This window comes from Leucopleurus acutus (genome assembly GCF_964270905.1).
Source record: "Leucopleurus acutus genome assembly, chromosome: 5".
Classification (NCBI taxonomy): domain Eukaryota; kingdom Metazoa; phylum Chordata; class Mammalia; order Artiodactyla; family Delphinidae; genus Leucopleurus; species Leucopleurus acutus.
The window spans coordinates 66,419,234-66,437,903 of record NC_139147.1 but is presented as its reverse complement, the minus strand read 5'-3'; positions in this window follow the sequence as shown (position 1 = coordinate 66,437,903).

Sequence of the window (18,670 nt, the reverse complement as noted above, 5' to 3'; positions counted from 1 at the left end):
CGCGAACCCGCGAGAGACCCGGGCGCCGCGGGCGTCCCGCCGCCGGCCGTGAGCTAGGCGCTCCTCGGCGGTCCGGGACCTGGTGAGGTGAGCAGCGCGCCCTGGAGGATCCCAAATTCGGGAGTTTGCAGGACCTCTCTGTGGACACGATATATCCACAAAGCATTAAACACTTAAATTCTAAAGTAAAATGTGGAAAGGGGGGAAGGGCGTTCTCTCCTCTCCAGAATCTGGGCAGCTTCTTTGGAAACGGTAAAGAAACTATCTTAGAAATTGGAGGCGAGCCGTGGTCCCTGACCAGGGATGCCCGTGGCAGCTTCCTGAGAAGGGTTACTGGTATTTGTCGGGAAGAGGGGCTGCGGCTGTTTGTTTTGTTAAACGAACGACAGTGCTGAATCGGAGGGATCCGGGAACAGCGTGTAGACCTCCCAGAGCCTCCTCACCGAGCTTGTCCCCAAACCTGCCTGGTGGCGGAGGGCGGGGGCACGGGCACCCCAGGGTGCCGGGTGGCGGATAGGGTGGACTCTCTCACGGGCACTGTGAGGTCCTGAACAGAGAAAGTTTTATTGTACTGCGGTCTGTCAAACTGCCTTGTTCTGGGGCAGAGGAGAGTCGCCCGGGAGCTGCCGCATCCTTGTAGCTCTCTCCGAAACTAGAGGCCACTTGTTAGAACTTGGATGGTGTATGTCTAGTTATACGTGCTACGCTGCGGAATATGAACCGTGAGGTTTTTCTTTTAAATTGAGATTTGTTGTTAACATTTTCGAATAGGAATCTGTGGGGGAGAGACGTCATTACTTGCTCTCTTACTCTTCCCTTTGTTGGTTTCCTAGGTACATGCGTGCATGAATAATAGGCAAATTATGTCCTAGCCTATAATGAAATGTCTTTGCTGGTGTAGTCCTTTAACCAGGATATGGAGGGCAACATTAAATTATTGCACCCCTAAGTGAAAGATTTTCAGGTGGGGATTAAAAGCTGGGAAATTTGTTGATATAATTGTATGAGGCAGCAAGGCCTGCAAAGGAAAACTAATTTTTCTCCACCAATGGCTAAATGCAGCATAGAAGGCCTCCCTACAGGCTGGGTAGCAGCCAGGCTTGCAAAACAGTAGCTTCTTCCCCTGCTGCAGTTGTAGCAAATGTGTAAATGGCTAAATAAATGGAGATAAATGGCTGAGGAAGTGGTTGTACATAGTGTAAGGCAGTTTGAGTCTGGAGAAGAAAATGCCTTGGCAGGCTTTGCTTGAGTTAGGGATCTCTTGGGAGGGGACTGGTGCCTCTCTGGTCCCCATTTTGCCAACCTAATTCCACTTCAGGGCCACCACTGTCTCTGGAGTGCTCCCTGTATTCCCCTTTCTCTTCCCCCTCCAGCTTTTAGCTTTTCCCTGTTCCCCAATAAAGGCTAGCAATGAGCTTGGCAGAGGCAGAGTTATGGTGGCCTGGGGATAGAGAACTTACAAGTCTAGTGAAAGCAGAGTTGTGGCCTAGGGGAGACTCGGGGTGGGTGGGGTGAAGCAACTTCCAGCCTAGACTTCCAGCCTAGAAGGCTCTCAAAAGAGTGGGAGGGTAATGATGGAGGGAAAGAGATTCTCTGGGGAGGACGGTAGGTGCTTGACAGTTTGTTTCCTGCTGAGGGTTTTACTATTTCCTTTTTGTTGTTTGACCATAAGGGCATTTCCAGATGGAGTTGGGGGAGTATAGAACTTCTCTGAAAAGTCCCTCCTTTTCCCAAATTTGTATTTCTTTCAACTCCCTTGTAGGTTTTCAGAGAATAAGTGAGGGCAGGGGGAGAGAGAAGAAAGAAGCACTGAGGCTCTGCCTTTCCACAGAGACAATGGAACGTGGACTGACTTGGGCCCAGAAGGTGGATTTGAAAGTTGAAAAGAATGTTCCACATTTAGTTAAAAATCAGAGCCTTTATTTTGCAGAAGGGCATTGAGAACCATAACATTTACCTTTAGTTACTGATGAGTTTTGCCTGATAAAGGATCCAAGTTCCTACCTCTCTTTTTTTTTTCTCCAGCATTTTATTGTGAAAAATTTCAGACGTACAGAACTCGAATCAGAAGGTGGTTAAGAAATAGATGAGTGAAAGATATTGACATTTCGGGGTGGGGGGAGGATCTTATTCTTCTGACTCTTCCCTAAGAATCCTAGGCACATCTCTTCATTGCTTCCTTTTTCCCATTCTTAAAACATCAGTTGGATGATCTCACTCCCCTGCTTAACACCCTCCAATGGAATAAAATCCCTCACACCTGGAAGAAAATCCAACTCTCTACCAGGACTTAGCAAAGCCCTATGTGATCTGGCCTCTTTGCCCTTCTATTCTGTCACTCTCCCCTCACTTTACTGTCTTCCTTGCTTTTCTTTGCCTGAACACTCTTCCCTCAAATACTGGCAGTGCTTCTTTCCTTAGTTCATTTAGGGCTCTTTTCAAATGGGACCTCCTCCATCAGGTCTTCCTTGACCACCTGATCCCAAACCGCACTTTGTCACTCCCTGTCCTCTGACCCTGCTTTAGCTTTTTTCACTGTACTTACCATTACCCAGCATTAAATAGTATATCTGTTTCTTTATTAATCATCCATATATCCCCCACTCAAATGTAAGCTTCAGTAAGGACAAGAAACTTTTTGTTTTATTCATGGCGATGTTCCTGTTTGGCATATTGTAGGCAATCAGTAAATAATTGTTGAATTAATTAGATAATTAAATGACACAGACAAGACATTGCCTCCCATAAGGGTTACCAGAACCCTTGGTAAAATATTAGAAGTCCTTGTAAGTAATTCAGGTTAATCAATATTTTATAGGTAAATGGTGATCCTAGAGATCAGTGGCCACTCTTATCTCCACAGTGCTTTGAAGCTGAATCCTGTGTTAGAAGCTGGGCTAGTCTTGACAAACCCTTATCCCAAACAAGATATAAAAAATTTCAATCCTAGAAATTTACCCCTTGCCCCTTTCTAGTTACTCCCAATCCCCAGAAGCAACTTTTGTTGTGATTTCTTTTATCATAGATTAGTCTTGCTGGTTCCTGAACATATAAACGCATTCACACTGTATGTACTTTTGTGTCTGGCTTCTTTTTGCTTGGCACAATGTCTGTGAGATTCAGCCATGTGGTTGAGTATAAAAGTTGTTTATTTTTATTTCAAGATAGTATTCCACAATATGAATATCTACCTTCTGTTTATCCATTCTCTTATTGATGGACACTTGGGTTGTTTCCAGTTTGGAGCTATTTTGAATAAAGCTGCCATGAACATTCTTATAGAGTCTGCCTCATTTTGGCTTCTATGTACTTCTTTGAAAATCTTTGTGCCACCAGTGCTGAGAGAAGTATGGCAAGGTTATGGTGGCTATGACCGATGTGGCAGCCTGCCTGCAGCCCAACAGTGCCCTTCCTAGACAGCCCCACTGGGTGCTGACTTCCACTGTAGAGGGAAAGCACTTGGAAAAGGAGTGCGCAGGCAAACTGGGGAGCCCTCCGGTGCACTTTCAGTGTTTCTAGATCCTTAAAAGAGACGTAGAATGCCTGCCGCCATTGCTGTTGTATTCACCTCCTCCTCTCAGCTCCCCATCCCAGTACAAGTTGACTCTAATTAGCCATCGAGCATTCTGTTCTCGAGGGGTTTAAATATTTATGAGTAAGAGTCTTGTTCAGAGCCTGATAAAATATTTATGTGTTTCCATGGGGCATTGGTTTCCATCTAGACTTCTCAAGGTGTTTTTTTGGAGACACTTGTCATAATTATGAGCTGCTCAGACAGAGATAGATGATACGGCCAGAGAACATTGGTAATACTGAACCCACCTTGCTTTCTAGGGATGGGGACAAATGAGGCTTCAGAAGAATGAGCATTAATAATATCTGGATCGGGAGAAAGACTGACAACAATGACTTGGGAAAAGCAGGGCCTGTTAATGGAGTGCCCCTGAGGGTGTGAGTCCAGAGGGGATGGTGGAAAAGAGCTTGTCAGCGTGAGGAGGGATTAATTAAGATGGAATGCATTCGTTCCAAATAGAAGAATAAAGAAATCAGCCTTTAAAGGACACAGTTCCTTTGACAGCAATGTAGACAAGGCCTGTATAAGGCAGCTGTGCTGAGTGCTATAATTATCACACCTGCTATGAAAATATGGGAGAAGGAGTGGAGGCTAGCCAGCGTTTCCAGGGGTGGGGGGGCCGGGGGAGAAAACTAGCTATTTCAGGAGGAGTTGTTATTTTCATCCAAGGAAGAAGTGCCTTTTGAGTCAAGTTTTGAAGGAGGTGTGGCTCTCTGACTGGCAGCTGTGGTGTGGAAGGGCATTTCCAGACAGACAGAGTAACTTAAGCAGACATTTGAGTCAGGGCCAAAGTGCTGGTGTGGCTTTGAGTGAGGTGAAGACGGGGGTCAGGGAGGGGTAGGGCAGGTTGCAGTAAGAGGTAGAGCAGGAGAGCTAAAGGCCAATGGTAAAGGACACAGGGGCCTGGACTTTAGTCTGTTCATTGTAGGGAGCCATGTAACTTTTGATTGGGTCGGATTTTGAGCAATTCTTGGGCAGTGCCTCCAGCCCAAGTAAGGCCTTGAGGTCTGTTTATGTCCAAGTCACTTCCAGAATATTCTCCTGTGTCCAATCCAGTCTAGAGACTTTGTACAATCTACTCTAAGGGATGTAAACAAGAGGAGGTCAGATTCATTCAGTATACTCCTGGGATTAACCAGAGACAGATCTCACCCATCACACAAATAACTCAGAATGCTCCAAGTCAAACTGAATTCATGGGCTGTATGCTGCATCCTCTGATCTCTTTCATGGCCACTTTGCCTCAATGGGAGGGAATTGAGAGGGTCTAAGTACCCCTTTATCACCTGAACCTATATCTGGGTCAGTATACTTCAGGCTGGGTTGCCAAGCAACAGAGGACCAAGCGATGAGGCCGGCAGACCATCTCTGCAAGATTAAGGCCTGCTTCAACCCGGTTCCTGGGCTGTGACTAGAGAGGCAACTGGCAGTAGAGGGTTGAGGCCATGCAGATTGACAAACCATAGACAGGACTGCTCGGCCACCTTCCACATGTGTTCTCCCGTCAGATCACAGATTCCTATTCAAAAGTGCCTCAGGATGTTTATTTTTAATCCATAATAAAAATAAGGAGGTCAGGAGGGGTGTGAAACCTCTCGGTCATCTCCACTTTATGGTGTTTGTGATAAGGAGGAGAGAATTGTAGACGTGATGGTCTGGGGATAGTCAGTCTTCGGTGTTGTGGTGAGGAACTTTGCATATGTGTAGATTAGCTGGAGAGCTCTGGATGGGGAGAAGCGATTTCTTGGTGTGAGGACAGAGTAAGGCATGGGAGGACCTCTTAGAGAAACTTCATGATTCTGCCCAGGGCCTTGCTAGTTGGAACTGCTCTGTTGCTGCTGTGGGTACGTGTTCTAGAGTGCCATTGGGAACACCCAAGAAAGAATTCTCTGGGCCTTCCCACTGCCGTCTGCCTATGCTGCAATATCAGACTATCAATCAGCACTGTCAGCTCACCATCCTGATTTTCCAAGGGTAATTGGGGAGACCTTGGGAGAGGAGGCAGAAGCGAAAGTCTTAACTAGGGAAATGGCAAGACTCCGGACCAACAACGTCCTTCTTGGTTCTTATTTAAGACATTCCTGATTTTTTGCATGAAGTGGAATCTTCCAAGGGCCACATTAGCTGTAGTATTTCCTCTGAACAGGTGAACAATGTACATCCTTAATTGAGTGCCTTTTCCAAATGGACATTTCAGTGATTCTGTGTTGTGCCCTGGCTGGTGATGGTTGCCTGCTTTTGGATGCTGTTTAGATAAACCCAGGAGATCGGAGTGAAGAGGAAGCAGGAAAGATGATGGCAGGAGACAGGAAAGGGAAGAGAGTAGTGACTTGCTGGGGTCCTAGGCAGCCAGTTATCTGCAAATGAAAGACTGGAATGAAAGAACATCAAATAACCACCCATGGGAATCTTTATGTGCAAATATTGCTGCCTTCCAAGGCAGCTGTGAGGAGAAAAGAAGGGCGGAGACATGAGGCTGCTTTCAGTCAGTTTGAGGAATATTAATACAGGCTTGACACACCAGAACACATAGCCACACCACAACCGTGCAGATCCCAGCAGTAATACACTGTCCAAACCCCCTTCGCGCTTCCATCACATTCTCTCATATTCATTCATAATATTAGTTATGTATGTGAGACATTTCAGCTGTACTTGCAAAGATGCACAAATGCAGACTGACTTTATAAAGTAAGTATAAAGATAAGAAGAAACTATTCTAAAATATTACCAGCAGTGGGATTATAAATGATTCCTTTTCTTTTTTTAAACTTATCCCTATTTTCCATGATTGCTGTTATAAGTATGGATTTCTATGATAATCAGCAAAACATTAAGTAAAAAAATCTTTTAAGGGTCTAAGTAGGGAGAAAGAAGAAGAGGCATAGATGGAGGACAGTAGGATTGTACAAGAATAGAAAAAAAATGTTGGAAGATGAATGAACAAAAAAGTTAATTCTTTTCAGGCTGCTAACTTCTGCATATTTTTTTGTTCATTATTGAATATCATATCTCCTGCCCCCTGCCCCAAGGATCTGGAAGCTTCTATTAGCATGAAACCAAATTGCAAATACTAAGCCAAGTGTCATACCTCCAAGGCCTTAATGCAGTCCTGTGGGTGACAATTGGAAGTCCCACAACTGGCTTACAGATGTCGACCAAGGTGCTAACATAGAACACTTCAACCTGGGCGGCAGCATCTTTTCCACAGAGTTTAATATTTATTCCTGCAATGGCCGGGCCAGCCTTGTGCATCTCATCTCTGGAATATGGAACAGGGACCAACAAAAGCTGTCTGTAGTTGGAGTAGTGGGATTTTCCCAGACAAAACCCTGTTCTATTCTCATCCACGCCTCTGCCTGCTGCTCAATGGCTCAGGCAACCCCTTGGGAAGATCTGCAGCTGAGCCTTTGGAGAGGTAGATGTAGTTTTCATTGCACAACCACTGGCCTTTTCTAGAGGCACTGTCGAGTCTGTGCTTTAATTGGCTTCTACTGAGGGACACGTGGTGAGGCCTCTGTCCGGGAGCAGAAGTTGCTGTCTACCTTTACCCACCAGGATCAATTTAAAGCAAATGCCAGAGAACTATATACCCCACTGAACTCTGGGGTCTGGCATTACTTGTAATATTACAGTCTCAATAAATCCTTTTTATATTTTTAATTTATTACTTTTTTAAATTATAAAAGTAATACACACTCATTATAACAAGTCTAGTAAATAGCAGTATAGAAAGAAAATGTTACTAATCTCCACCTACTTTCCTTTCCATCTTCCTGACAAAACCACTTCTTCACCCCTTTTCTACTTTCAGACAAACATAGGTAGAGTTATTTTCTATTCTATATGTAAATGGGATCATATAATACAAGTTATTCTGTTTCATTTTATTATATTCCTTTATTTATTTACAATATTCCTTTGCAGAAAAGTTCTGTAATTTTTCCCATGATTTTTGTATTGATAGATATTTTCCTCCAGTGTTTTTTTGTTTTGTTTTTTTACACAACAAACTATGCCACAGTAAACATTCTACATATATCCTTACATTTTGGTTTTTATTTCCATAGGAAAATCCCCCAAATTGGCATTTCTGAGTCAAAGGGAACACACACAATTCTACTGCTCACTGTGGGTTTCCCCTACAGCAGTTGTTTCCCTCCCTCCTTCTGTCTTGCTCTCCCCTCTCCCACCGCCTTTCTCCAGGAGAGCCCTGCAGTGAGACCTCATCCTTGCCAAGTGTGGATTATATCAGCTCAGTGGGGAGCAGGGTCTGCAGTGTCTTGGTTGCATTGTGTCTCTATTGCTTCTGGTTGGCCAGACTGTTTACAATTCCCCTTGCTCATTTATTCCATGCTGAGGAATTATACATGGTCTTCATCTGTGGCAGGAGCAGCATGATCAGTGGGGAGGGGGCCGCTTTCAGAGAGAATAAGCTGTTACAATGCTTTCTCACAACGCGGTATCTGCTAATGTTTTTGTTATGTCCTTCCCTTAATAGTTGGATTGAGAAAAGTTCTTTGATTCCATCCCGGTCTTCTCCCTCTATTTTGAGGGATTTGGGATCTGGGGATTTTTATGAGCATATAGTCAATCAACTACAATTGATTACTTGACATGAGGATAATTAGTTGAGAAGGTAGGGGTCTCGGAGCTTAAGGATCAGTGCCAAGCAACAGATGCGAACATTTTTAAACAAATGATTTTACTCAACCTGTTATTAGTAGTGAGCTTCCCAGGACTACTTGGCTTTCATTTTTATTTTTGCTCTTGTTTGCATGTAAAAATTCAGTCTAGCCCATAAGACTGGAGAGGAGTGGGATTCCTCACCATACCAGGGCTGGAGAAAATATCAGAGAAGCATTAAGGGAAGCTGGTGAGTATGAACAAGTGAAATATAAATGGTGAACTGACAAAGTAGCAAGAAATATGAGATTTTTAAATCCTCAGCTGAAGGCTGCTGTGTAGGCCTGTGAGTTCGTGGACACGCTGTGGAAATCTGTGATCTCTAATCTGTATTACAAACCCAGTTGTGATTCTGTGTTCAGAATGCAAACGTAAGCTGAGTGGAGGGAACAAAATCATGAAGTCCTATGGCAGACATTTTGCTGTTGGCTTCTATAACACATGCTGCAATTTTTGCTCAGTAGCTTTGAAATGGATTTTTATGTCCTAGATTGAAAACTAAAGAAAGAAATGAAAACCAGAATAGAAGTTATTGTGATTAATTTCTAAGGAGAAATTTTAACTTTAGGTTGGACATATATAAACCAGAAGCATAAGCATCATCCTTTGTGTTAATACTTTTAACATCAACTTTTATTTTCAAGTATGCACTGATGGAGTAATAATGATAGTTAAACCAATCCCTATTATAGGTTTGTCTCTTATAACTTAGGGATTCTATAATGTATCTTAATTGGTCTCACAGGTAATAGTAAGGATAGTTATGTCTTATACTGTTTGCACTGTGATTTGCATCTGTAAAGATTATCTTTAAACAGTTTGGTCTTGACAGTAAAAAAAATTTAAGGTTAAACATATTACAAGACATTAAGCATCTGCTTCTGGCCCTAATGGTCTACCTGGTAGTAAACGATTGCTCCCAGAGGGGACATCTAGAAAAGCTGGATTTCAAAAATCTATTTGAAGGCGTAAAAGACCGACCAAGGCAGCCAGTGCTTGAGAGCTAAGACCTTAGAAAGAAGAGAAATTCATTGAGTGCCCTACATTCTAGGTTGCATTTTTCCTTGAGACATTTACCATTTAGTAAGTAGCATGTGTGGAGAAGCTAAGAACCCAAGCAAAAAGCAGCTGCTAAGACTCAGAGAAGCTGAGCAGAACATTCTGCAGCCTGATAGGGCTGGGGAAGGAAAAAAGGGGGAATTCAAGGATACTAAGTGAGCCGGGACGTAAGAGGCCATGCTCATGGAAAGAAAAGAGGCACAGAGGAATCAGCCCGATAAGTTTGAACCATTTTCCTTATAAGTCATTCACCAATGTATAAGTAGCACAGACCAAGAGGTAAGAAAGCCAAACAGAAAGCAGGTGCTGAAAAGCTAAGGTAACCAGAGCTATTACAGTCTTACTGTAATACTGTGCTGGGGAGATTAAAATGGGAGTGTTAGGCCCACCAAAGTGGAAGGGCCTGAAAAACACTGCAACAGTTAATTTTATGTGTCTATTTGTGTCGGCCACAGGATGACCAGATATCTGGTTAGACATTATTTTGGGGTGTATCTGTGGGGTGCTTCTGGAAGAGATTAGCATTTGAATTAGGGAACTAAGTAAAGCAGTTGGCCTTCCTCAATGTGGATGGACATCACCCAGTCTGTTGAAGGCCTGCATAGAGCAAAATGGCTGAGGAAGGTTGAAATTTCTCTGCCTGACTACTGAGCTGGGACATCGATCTTCTCTTGCCCTTGGCACTCCTGGTTTTCAGGCTTTCGGACACAGACTGGCACCTACACCATCAGCTCTCTGGCTCTCAGGCCTTTGAACTACACCACTGGCTTTCCTGTGTCTCCAGCTTGTGGATGACAGATCATGGGACTTCTCAGCCTTCATAATTAATTGTGTGAGCCAGAACCTTGTAATAAATCTTTTTAATTTATATATAAAATATTAATTCTGTTTCTCTGGAGGACCCTGACTAGTACAAATACCCTAAGCTTTTGGTTGGGACTCCTGAAGGACTGTGCCTGAGGAGTTAGCCCAGAAATAGACCTGATCTTATAAACAATTGACCAGTCCCCAATCAGATTAGCCACTGACTGGATTAACATGATCAGTTTTGGCTCCGGCCGGAGCAGGCGCAGGAGCGTGGGGGCCGCAGTGGGTGGCCCGGTGGCCTTCTCGCACAACCCCCAACCCCCTCGTCCGGCCCCTCGGTCAGAGCCCTCCAGGAAACCTCTGTTTTTTGCTCTGAAGGCCTTCAACTGATTGGATGTGGCCCACCCACATTGTGGAAGGCAAACCCTATCAAACCTTGCACTGCACTCATTTAATGACCTTGCCCTTTGTTGCAGCATGCAGGATCTAGTTCCTGGACCAGGGATTGAACCCGGGCCCCCTGAATTGGGAACACGGAGTCTTAACCACTGGACCACCCTATTCTTGTTTTTAAATACGGTCCCCTCCCTCTCTCAATGGAAGATAAGCTTGGAGCAAAGGTGTCCAGTAGAAATGTTCTCAAAAATCCTGGGCATGTTCTCAAAACACTTTTTTTTTAACAGCTATTTAATTGCCACTGTACTGCCAAGGATTAAATCAGTTTTTTACTTTGCTTCTTCACAGTGTTTTCCTTATAAAAAATTAAAGTAAGTAAATGACTGCCAGGTGGAGAAAACTGTCTGCTAAAGAATTGTATAAAGGCATCATAATGGCAGTATAAAAGAGTTGATCTTGGAATGAAGGCCTTGGGTTCATGTTATAGCATCTGCTACTTTCTAGCCATATGACAGTGATTTTATCTCTCTGGTTCTACAAAGTGGCCATACTTCATGTTACTTGTTGTAACGGCAAGAAAAATAGACCACAGGGTGTGAAGGGTTACAGTTAGTCCTCTGGTAGTGCTCTGGTTTCACAAGTCTTTTCTAAAGTTCTTAGAATGATTAGTAGGAGGTAATATTCATGTAATACCACCAGCACTGTGCCTGCTTAATAGAAGACATTCAATTATTTCTTGAGTGGAGTTAGTTTCAGTTGATACTATACCCTTTAAATTAAAAAAAAGCCAACTTATTTTACCATATACACAATTGTTTACTGTTAAAAGTGTTTAAATTAATTGTACCCTTGGTTACATGTTGAAAAACAGAACTGAAATGTTAAGTGGTGACCAAGTAATTATACTTCCATCATGCTAATGTTGTAGGGAAGAACAAAGAAAAATCAAACAGCAAAGGCATACCCAATAATTAAGTTGCACAATTAAAGGTTAATATTTTCTCAACACAAAAATGCAGGTTTCTACTTCATCCTACTCTCTTACAGTTAATCTTTGATAACTCGAGACACACTGAAAATATTAAAGCCAACTAGGTCTTAACTGATTACGTTTTCCTTAGTAAAGGTGGAAGTGTAGAGAATTATTCTTAGTACTACTGATACAAATAAAATTGGCTGGTTATTAGATGCCTTTCAGTGTAGTGGTTATGGTATATGAAGCTCTCTTGCCAATGAAAGTTTTGTCCAAATCACTTCCTGGTTGCCTCAAAATGCCCCATTTGTTAAGTTCTCCTTTCCCTATTCTTACTGGCTTTCTACCTTCATACCTTTTTACGAAATAAACATTTTCTTCCAACTAAAATTAAAAAAGATAGGGGCTTCCCTGGTGGCGCAGTGGTTGAGAGTCTGCCTGCCGATTCAGGGGACACGGGTTCGTGCCCCGGTCCGGGAAGATCCCACATGCCGCGGAGCGGCTAGGCCCGTGAGCCATGGCCGCTGAGCCTGTGCTTCCGGAGCCTGTGCTCTGCAACGGGAGAGGCCACAACAGTGAGAGGCCCGCATACCGCAAAAAAAAAAGATAATCACTTTTATTCTAACACCCTAACAGAAGCTAAAAAACATACCCTTTGGAAAAGAGAAAATGATCCAGAGCTTCTGTATTCTTAACATATGGTCTCTGATATTAAGTGAAATAAAACAAAACAAAACAAAAGGGGGCATACCAAAATATTCTTTCCAGAATATGGTGCAGAAAGGGAGAATGTAGAGTCCCTGAGCTGAGAAGACAGTTTCAAGTCTAGGGAGACGAAAGGCAGCTGGAGTTTGCAAAACGGAGTATTGAAGAGGAGAAAGCTGCTCAGAGAGAACTCCAGAGATTCTCACAGAGTATACCTCAAGTACAAAGCTGAGTACTAATGAGCACGTGAGTGTGAGGAAGCTACCTAGGGAGGGAAGAAGAACCACTCAAAAGGATTAGAGGAACCAGTACTTGCCAGTCACACAGGGCTGGGAACAGAGATTTCATCAGGAAAAAGTGCAAGCAAAAAGACAATGGAACAACATCTTTAAAGTACTGGAAAGACAAAAAACAAAAAAAACCCTTCAACCTAGAATTCTATGCCGAGTGAAAATATCTTTCAAAACAAAGGCAAAAGACTTTTTCAGATATATAAAAGCTGAAAGAATTCTTTACTGGCAGATGTTCACTACAAGAAATGTTAAAGGAAGTGCTTTCAGCAGAGGGAAAATGATACAAGGAGGAAATATGGATATATACAAAAAAGTGAAGAGCACCAGACATGGTAACTACATGGGAAAATATGTAAGATTTTTATTATTTAAACTTCTTTTAAGTAAAATTGACAGTTTAAAGAAAAATAAAAACAATGTATTGTGGGGTTTATAACATATTTAAAAGGAAATGTATGACAATGACTGTACAGAGGCTGTTAGTGGAAACATGGAAATATATTCTTGGTCACATTCTTATACTACATGTGAAGTCATGTGATATCACTTGAAGGTAGACTGCAATAGGTTAAAGATGTATCTATAAACACAAAAACAGTCACAAAAAAGAAGTATAACTAGTAAGCCAAAAGAGAGATAAAATGGAATCATAAAAAATACTCAATTCAGGGCTTCCCTGGTGGCGCAGTGTTTGAGAGTCCGCCTGCCGTTGCAGGGGACATGGGTTTGTGCCCCGGTCCGGGAAGATCCCACACACCGCGGAGCGGCTGGGCCCGTGAGCCATGGCCGCTGAGCCTGCATGTCTGGAGCCTGTGCTCCGCAACAGGAGAGGCCACAACAGTGAGAGGCCCGCGTACCGCAAAAAAAAAAAAAAAAAAAAAAATTCACGTTAAAAAAGGCAAAAAAGGAGGAAAAGGGAAAGAAGAATAAAAAACAATACAATATGATACATTTAAACCTAAAAATACCAATATACCAATAACTACTTTAGATATAAAGGATCTCAACACCTCAACTAAAAGGTAGGAATTTCCAGATAGGATAAAAAAGCAAAGCTAATTATATACTATGTATAAGAAACAGACTTTACATATCAAGACAAAAATAAATTAAAAGGGTGGAAACGTTTAACCGTGTTAACACCAATCAAAATATAGATGAGTAGCAATATTAGTATCAGGTAAAGTAGATCGCAGAGCAAAGAATATTATACACCTAATCACAGAGCTCCAAAATACATGAAGTAGAGATGATATGACTTCAAGGAGAAGTAGACAAATCCATAATTGTGATCCAAAATTTCGTTAGCTTTCTTTAATGCATGTAGCAAGAAGACAAAATAATTAAGGATATAGAAGAAGGAAACAACATAATCAGCTCGACCTCATTAATCTAGATATAGAGCTCTAGATATTGATATAGAGCATTTTACCTATTGACAGCAAAATATTCATTCATTTCAAGTACACACGGAACATTTATCAAGAGAGACCATATTCTGGGCTGTAGGACAAGTCTCGATACAGTTAAAAGGATTCAAGTCATACAAAGTATGTTCTTGACCACAGTAGAATTAATTAAGAAATCAATAATAACAATCAATAATCTTCAAATATTTGAAAACAATAATGCATTTCAAAATAGCTCTTAAGGCAAAGAAGAAATCAAAAGGGAAATGAGAAATTAGTTTGGACTGAATGAAAATGAAAAGTTACATATAAAAAGCAGTATAGGTATACCTCATTTTATGGCATTTGGCAGATACTGAGTTTTTTACAAATTGAAGGTTTGTGGCAACCCTGCCTTGAGCAAGTCCACTGGTGCTATTTTTCCAATGGCATTTGCTCACTTAGTGTCTCTGTGTCACATTTTGGTAATTCTTGCAATATTTCAAACTTTTTCCTTATTAGTATATTTGTTACGGTGATCTGTGATCAGTGTGTTTGATGTTACAATTGCAAAAAATACATCTTGCTGAAGATTCAGATGATGGTTAACATTTTTTAGCAATAAAGTATTTTTAAATTAAGGTATATACGTTGGTTTTTTAAGACATAATGCTATTGCACACTCAGTTGACTATAGAATAATGTAAACATAACTTTTATATGTTCTGGGAAATCAAAAAATTCATTTGACTCACTTTGTTGTAATATTCACTTTATTGTCATAGTCTGGAACTGAAACTCTCAGTATCTCTGAGGTATGCCTGTACTTAGGTGGAAATTTATAGTGCTGGGGACTTACAAGAAGAGAAGTCTCAATGTCCTCAAATTCCATCCCAAGCAACTAGAACAAAAAAGAGTAAATGAGACCCAAAGTAAGCAGAAGAAAGGAAATAATAAATATCAGAGCAGAAATCAATAAAATAGATACACAAAAAAGTAGAGAAAATCAAAGTGAATGCTGATTTATTGAGAATATCAATAAAATCAGTAAGCCTCTAGTGAGCCTGATCAAGATAAAAAGAGAACAGATACAATTTACTAACACCATGAATTAAAGAGGTGACAACACTACAAATTCTATAAATATTATAAACAGCTTTCTTCTAATAATTCCATCAACTTAGATGAAAAGAACAAATACCTTGAAAGACACAAACTACCAAGGTTTATTAAATATGTCTTAGAGTTCGTGAAAGCCCACATCTATTAGAGAAAAAGTCTTAGCAAACTAGAAGAGAATTTCCTTAACCTGATAAAGGGAATCTATGGAAAACCTACAGCTAACATCATATTTAATAGTAAAAGACCTTGCTCCTAAGATCAAGAACGAGACAAAGATGTCCACTGTCACCAATTCTATTCAACACTGTTCTGGAGGTCCTAGCCAGTGCAGTAAAGTAAGAAAAAGAAATGAAAGGCATCCAGTTTGGAAAGGAAGAAGTAAAACTGTCTTTATTTGCACATGACCTGATCATCTATTTAGAATATTAAATGGAATCTACAGAAGAGCCACTAGAACTAATGAATGAGTTGAGCATAAAAATACAGTATCAATATACAAACATTGTTTGTGCATATAAATACCAATGTTGAACAATCAAAATTGGAAGTTAAAATAATAGCATCAAAAATATGAAATACTCAGGGATAAATCTGATAAAAATTGTGCAAGACCTATATACTGAGAATTACAAAACCTTATTGAGAGAAATTTAAGAAGACCTAAATAAATGGAGAGATATACCTTGTTCATGGGTACTATTGATTGAATGTTTATGTCCTCCCCAAAATTTATATGTTGAAATCTTGTCCTCAGTGTAATGGTATTTGGAGACAGGGCCTTTGGGAGATGATTAGGTCATGAGGGGGAAGCCTTCATGAATGAGATTAGTGCCCTTATAAAAAGAGGCCAGAGAGCTAGGTAGCTCTCTTTCCATCATGTTAGGATATAACAAGAAGTCAGCCATCTGCAGACTGGAAGAGGACTGTCACCAGACCATGATCATGCTGGCACCATTATGTTGAACTTCTAGTCTTTAGAACTGTGAGAAATAAATTTATGTTGTTTATAAGCCACTTAGTCTATGGTGTTTTGTTATAGCAGGTGAGCTGAAAGACAATGGGTTAGAAGGTTCAATATTGTTAAGACGTTACTTCTCTCCTAATTGATCTATAGATTCAATACAATCCCAATCAGAATCCCAGATGACCTTCTTGTAAAAATGATAACCTCACTTTAAAATTCATGGGAAAATGTGCAGTATCTAGAATAGCCAAAACAGCTTTCAAAAAAGGAACAAAGTTGGAGGATTATTGCTCTCTGTTCGTTATTTTGTTTTGTTTTTGTTTTTTTTTTTTTGCGGTACGCGGGCCTCTCACCGCTGTGGCCTCTCCCGCCGTGGAGCACAGACTCCGGACGCGCAGGCCCAGCGGCCATGGCCCACGGGCCCAGACGCTCCGCGGCATGCGGGATCCCCCCGGACCGGGGCACAAACCCGTGTCCCCTGCATCGGCAGGCGGACTCCCAACCACTGCGCCACCAGGGAAGCCCTGTTCGTTATTTTGAATGCAAGAGTGTTTTCAGAGGTTTATGCATATGTCAAAACTTATCAAATTGACACTTTAAATATGTGCAGTTTATGGTGTACAATTTATACCTCAATAGAGCCGTTTATTTAAAAGCCTAATAGGAAAATGGGATAAAATACAAATACAAAATAGTCTAAAATAACCCAAAAAACCCATAGGACAGATTGAGAAAGTAAAACAAATAGTAACATAATAGATTTTAACTCATTTATGTCAGTAATTATCTTAAGAATAAATAGAATACTCCAGAACATATATACACTACCAAATATAAAATCGATAGCTAGTGGGAAACAGCCACATAGCACAGGGAGATCAGCTCGGTGCTTTGTGATCACCTAGAGGGGTGGGATAGGGAGGGTGGGAGGGAGATGCAAGAGGGAGGAGATATGGGGATATACATATATGTATGGCTAATTCACTTTGTTATAAAGCAGAAACTAACACCATTGTAGAGCAATTATACTCCAATAAAGATGTTAAAAAAAAAGAACGAATAGAATACTCCAATTAAAAGACAGAGATTATTGTACTAGATAAAGAACAGACATATTAAAAAGGATTATTAAAATGTTATAATTGGTGACAGAGTTTTTCATAGCCTTCATCATTTTTTTTTTTTTTTTTTTTTTTGGTGGTACGCGGGCCTCTCACTGTTGTGGCCTCTCCCGTTGTGGAGCACAGGCTCCGGACGCGCAGGCTCAGCGGCCATGGCTCACGGGCCCAGCCGCTCCGCAGCATGTGGGATCTTCCCCAACCGGGGCACAAACCCGTGTCCCCTGCATTGGCAGGCGGTCTCTCAACCACTGCGCCACCAGGGAAGCCCAGCCTTCATCATTTTAATGCACCATGCTTTACTTGTGGGTAGCCACAAAGAAATGTTTGATTTATGAGACCAATATAAAGAGAAACCTTAATTAAAAAAAATTTTATCCCTAGCTTCACCTGAGTTGTGGTTTGAAATGAGCCTCTTCACTTGACATGAGTGGGGTTTGTAGGAGGGGTTAATGGGTGGGCTATGATTCCCCCCTCCTGATTTTGTATGTAAAGTATTACATATTTATATATGTTTTTCAGGAGAGGATCAGTAGTTTTCATCAGTATTTCATGTCCAAAAAACTATTTAAGAATCATGGTTTGAAGAATGAATAAACTGAGTGCTGCACTAGGTGTCTAATTTCTTTTTTTTTTATACAGCAGGTTTTTATTGGTTATCTATTTTGTACATATTAGTGTATATATGTCAATCCCAATCTCCCAGTTTATCCCCCCGACCCACTTTCCCCCCTTGGTGTCCATATGTTTGTTCTCTATATCTGTCTCTATTTCTGCCTTGCAAACTGGTTCATCTGTACCATTTTTCTAGATTCCACATGTATGCGTTAATATACAATATTTGTTTTTCTCCTTCTGACTTACTTCACTCTGTATGACAGTCTCTAGGTTCATCCACGTCTCTACAAATGACCCAATTTCGTTCCTTTTTATGGCTGAGTAATATTATATTATATATATGTACCACATCTTCTTTATACATTCGTCTGTCAATGGACATTGAGTTTGCTTCCATGACCTGTCTACTGTAAATAGTGCTGCAATGAACATTGGGGTGCATGTGTCTTTTTGAATTATGGTTTTCTCTGGGTATTTGCCCAGTAGTGGGATTGCTGGGTCATATGGTAATTCTATTTTTAGTTTTTTAAGGAACCTCCATACTGTTCTCCATAGTGGCTGTATCAGTTTACATTCCCACCAACAGTGCAAGAGGGTTCCCTTTTCTCCACACCCTCTCCAGCATTTGTTGTTTGTAGATTTTCTGATGATGCTCATTCTAACTGGTGTGAGGTGATACCTCATTGTAGTTTTGATTTGCATTTCTCTAATAATTAGTGATGTTGAGCAGCTTTTCATGTGCTTCTTGGCCATCTGTATGTCTTCTTTGGAGAAATGTTTATTTAGGTCTTCTGCCCATTTTTTAATTGGGTTGTTCGTTTTTCTGATATTGTGCTGCATAAGCTGTTTATATATTTTGGAGATTAATCCTTTGTCCATTGATTCGTTTGCAAATAGTTTCTCCCATTGTGAGGATTGTCTTAATGTCTTGTTTATAGTTTCCTTTGCTGTGCAAAAGCTTTTAAGT